At 40.6% G+C, this 4,964-nt stretch overlaps 1 long non-coding RNA gene across 1 annotated transcript; it reads left to right on the top strand.

Moving 5' to 3' along the window:
- Nucleotides 1-1,895: 1,895 nt before the first annotated feature.
- On the top strand, nt 1,896-3,323 carry LOC149441329 (uncharacterized). Its single transcript, XR_016307401.1, has 2 exons — nt 1,896-2,021; nt 2,102-3,323. It is a non-coding gene; the product is annotated as an uncharacterized LOC149441329 (long non-coding RNA).
- The last annotated feature ends 1,641 nt before the right edge of the window (nt 3,324-4,964 follow it).

Consider the following 4,964-nt stretch of genomic DNA (forward strand, 5'->3'; position numbering starts at 1 on the left):
CTCCCCCGACATCAGTGCTTGACCTCACAAATGTACTTCTGGAAGAATGGTCCAACCTTCCCATAGACACCCTCCTAAACCTTGTGGACGGCCTTCCCAGAAGAGTTGAAGCTGTTATAGCTGCAAAGGGCGGGGCCAACTCAATATTGAACCCTACGGACTAAGACTGGGGGGCCATTAAAGTTCATGTGTGTGGAAAGGCAGGCCGACCAATACTTTTGGCAATATCGTGGATCTTTCTACAGATTTCAGCTGAATCAGGCTTTCAACGGGAGTACCGGCTTTGTTAGATGAAGAGGTCAGTCATGAAATGGGACAGTGGACAGTCTGCAGCCCTGCAAACTAAAGAAAAGTGATGTCATCTATGCTGTCATGTAACTCAGCAGGGACAAGCAGATTACAAATCCGTGCTCATTGTTTTACATCTCCTGCTCTGCTTGGCTGCCCCCTCCCTGAATCGCCAGCCCCCCACGATGTGACCGTTTTTGCTGGCAGTGAATATGCTGTGGCCTCCTCTTTAAACCCAGTTGCTAGTTTAACAATGAGAGCTTGGAGTGTCTTGATAAGCTGTATCCAATTATGGAGTACTTCCAGATGAGGCTGCACTGGGAACACAGGCTTTTCTCAAACAACTCCGAAGATTCCTACTTCACATGTGCCTTATGTATCCTTTTGTCTCTCAGCTCAAATTATCCTGAAGTTATTATTTGGTATAAAAATATTAAAGCTTAACTCCGAGCAGATATAAAAGACACATTAATGCAGCTCTGTATTCAATAATGCAGCATGAATCTTTTCAATGTAAGTATTATTATTATACAGGATTTATGGCGCCAACAGTTTGCTCAGCGCTTTACAATATAACAGGAGACGATACAGCAACAATACAGTTCAATACAAGAGGGATAGGAGGGCCCTGATCCTGGGAACTTACAATCTAGAAGTAGTGTAATTATCTGATTTTGACTTGGCATCAGCCTCTTGCAATCACTGTACAGCAGAGCTCAGACTGGGAAAGGGAGGAGTGTAAGGATCCAATCAGCAGTGCAAGAAACATGCTGATAGGAGGAGAGAGTGACAGAGATTGGCTCATTAGTCTGCTGCTTTTCCTTTCACTGTCCAGTCACATGATGGGGGAGGGACAAGACCTGTGAGCGTTACTGAACTGCAGCCAAGGAAAACCAGGTCTCCTGCCAGACAGAGCTATCTGTCACAAAGCTGTGTACGCTTCTGGACAGGAATACAAATCTTTTGGCAGGTTAAACAGCTACTTTACTGTATATATCTCCTAGATTGTAAGCTCCCAGGATCAGGGCCCTCCTATCCCTCTTGTATTGAACTGTATTGTTGCTGTATTGTCTCCCGTTATATTGTAACGCGCTGAGCAAACTGTTGGCGCCATATAAATCCTGTATAATAATAATAATATATAAATCCTGTATAATAATAAATAAATCCTGTATAATAATAATAATATATAAATCCTGTATAATAATAATATATAAATCCTGTATAATAATAAATAAATCCTGTATAATAATAAATAAATCCTGTATAATAATAATATATAAATCCTGTATAATAATAAATAAATCCTGTATAATAATAAATAAATCCTGTATAATAATAATATATAAATCCTGTATAATAATAATATATAAATCCTGTATAATAATAATAATATATAAATCCTGTATAATAATATTATATAAATCCTGTATAATAATAATAATATATAAATCCTGTATAATAATAATATATAAATCCTGTATAATAATAATAATAATATATAAATTCTGTATAATAATAATATATAAATCCTATATAATAATATATAAATCCTGTATAATAATAATATATAAATCCTGTATAATAATAATAAATCCTGTATAATAATAATATATAAATCCTGTATAATAATAATAATATATGCGATTTCATCTTTGTATTTAGCATTTTGCCTGGAGTTCAGCTTTAAAATGGATTTCCAAAATATAGGAATGAATGTTACCAAGTAAAATGTAAGTGTAACACTTTCAGGTATTTATTACCTTTCACAAAGATCACTCCTGACAATGCTTCCATCTGGTTTTCTCTCCAGAAAGACAGAGCCATCTTTTATTCAGGCATCATCTGGGATCACCTTCTACTTCCTGGACTGAGGTTTAAAGACACTGAGAAAATGCTTCCTTCTGCCGCAGCAGACTGATGACATCATGTCAGCCTAGGCAGAGTTACTAACTGAAGCTCAAGTGCAACTTCTTCATTATAAAAGGTTGAGATTCTTTGAAAAATTATAATGTTGCTGTATATTGGGACATGCTAGGAACTGATTCACGCAGACTTGTTAAGTTACTGACATGTCCACTTTAACCACTCGCTGTACAGAGGATTCCCCCCCCCCCCTTCCTCACCTGGCCATTTTTTGCGATACGGCGCTGTGTTACTTTAACTGACAATTGCGAGGTCATGCAACGCTGCACCCAAATGAAATTTACATCCTTTTTTCCCCACAAATGGAGCTTTCTTTCGGTGGTATTTGATCGCCTCTGTGTTTTTTATTTTTTGTGCTAGAAACAAAAAAGACCGGCAACTTTGAGAAAAAAAACAATATTTTAGAATTTTTGCTATTAACCTCCTTTGCGGTATTCCCGAGTGTAGCTCGGGGTAACATTTCAGTACCAAGAGCGGTAACCCCGAGCTACACTCGGGAATACCATGCGGCGCTGCTCCGACATTTGCTCTTCCCTTACCTTACCATGCGCTCCCGCGATGTGTCCCCTGCAGCATCCCCGGCCATCTCCTCCGGCTGATGCCGGCATCCGGCTTCTGTGTCCTGTCCCTGTGGCGTCGGGACGTACGGGCACCGCCGCCGGCGGCGGCGGGAAATGTAAAAATTTTAAAAAAATGTCATTTTTTTTTTTTACATTTTACATAGTAAAACATTGCTGTCTCAACCAATTTCACATACATTTTGTCCCTACTGCTTTGTCCGGCGCCCTGCCTGCATTTTGTCTGTTCTTTCTGCCTGGAAACTGAGAAACGTCCATGGCATCCAAAAAGCGTCCCTTTAGGTCAAAAGCGGTTTAGATCAGCTAGAGAACAGCGATAGTAAATCAGAACCACTTGCAGAATTGAGTGATAATGATTCGTGGGGGAAATTCCTCATCAGACACTGAAAACGATTCTGCGACTGAGCTCAGTGATGTGCGAACTCGGCGCTATATTTCACATTTCAGTGTTTTTGGTTTGATTATATTATTGAATTAAATGTATTATTATATTATTATTTTTATGATTATTTATTAAATTATAATTTATGATTTCGTGTTTCAAATTTTATCCTACCCGGGATGTTTACTAGACTCTTGTTCAGACAGATTTCAGTGAGTTATTCCTAAAAATTACAGCCTACAATAAAAAAAACTACATATTTCCATGCAAAAAAATGGTACCGCTTTCAGCACCAAAAATCGGAAAGAATCATTCCGCCAAGGAGGTTAAACAAGTCCAGTAAAAAATTTTTTAAAAATCTAATTTTCATCATAAATTTAGGCCAAATGTATTCTGCTCCGTGTCTTTGCTAAAAAAAAAATCCCAATATGTGTAAATTAGTTGGTTTACGTGAAAGTTATAACGTCTACAAATGACGGTATATATACTGGATTTTTTTTTTTAATACTAGTAATGGCAGCAATCAGTGGCTTATTGTGGGACTGCGGCAGGCATTCTGACACTGGGGGGGAACTGACTTGGTGTCACTGACATCCCTAGTGACACCAATACAGTGATCAATGCTATTAAAAAGCACTGGCACTGTACTAATGACACTGGGCAGGAAGGGGTAACATCTGGGGTGATCAAAGGGTTAACTGTGTGCGGTGTGTGTTTCACTGTGTCAGCATACTGCTTTGTATGGCTCTGCTGTGCAGAGCCATACAAAGCAGTGTGCAGGAGCTGACAAAGGATCTGTACAAACCTCTCCCCCGTCAGTGATACTCAGCGATTGCCGGGTGCCAGCGGGGAATCACCATCCAGGGCCCGGTGAACGACAGCTAAGGCCGCCCGAGGCGGCGCGGGTAGGGCGCGCACATGCCCCCTACCCAGAAATGCAAAATCACGTATATACACACGTGATTTTGCGCAGCCCTGCCACCCTGTAGCAGTATTTTTGCTATAGGTCAGTGGGAAAATGGTTAAACTATTGGTGGCTGCCATGCAAATGACCAGAAAGAAAAACGATTTGTTTCAAACAATATCAAATCTATAATAATAAAACAAACAGCCTTCCTAAACAAAGCTGGCTTATCAGCTAAACCTGCTACTCCGGCCCAAAGGAGAAGGACATGTAAATCTTGTATGAATGCAGCATTTGGCGGCAGATAGTTCACAGATATATAGAACAGCAACTGCTTTGGCCTAGCTGCCATGCAAACTAGTATATACACCAATCAGCCATAAGTTTATGATCACCCAACTAATACTGAGTAGGTCCCATTTTTCTGCCAAAGCAGATCTGACTCATCAAGGCATGGTCTTCACTAGACCTCTGAAGGGATGCTGTGGTATCTGGCACCAAGCTGCCAGTAGCAGAGACTTTAGGTCCTGTAAGTTGCGAGGTGGGGCCTCTATGCATCTGACATATGCTTGATTGGATTGAGATCTGGAGAATTTGGAGGCCAATTCAACACCTCAAACTTGTTACTGTGTTCCTCAAACCATTCCTGCAGTATGGCAGGGTGTGGCCACTGGCATCAAAGAATACTGATTCCATGAAGAGGTGTACTTAGTCACCAACAATGTTTAGGTAGGTGGTACATGTCATTGTAACATCCATGTGAATGGCAGGACCCAGGGTTTCCCAGCATCACATTGCCTCTGCCGGCTTGTCTTCCTCCCATACTGCATCCTGGTGCCATCTCTTCCCTAGGTAAGCCATGCACACGCACCCAGCCTTCCACATG

Source organism: Staurois parvus, unplaced genomic scaffold (genome assembly GCF_062004578.1).
Source record: "Staurois parvus isolate SC_StPar_1 unplaced genomic scaffold, SC_StPar_1.0 ptg001004l, whole genome shotgun sequence".
Classification (NCBI taxonomy): domain Eukaryota; kingdom Metazoa; phylum Chordata; class Amphibia; order Anura; family Ranidae; genus Staurois; species Staurois parvus.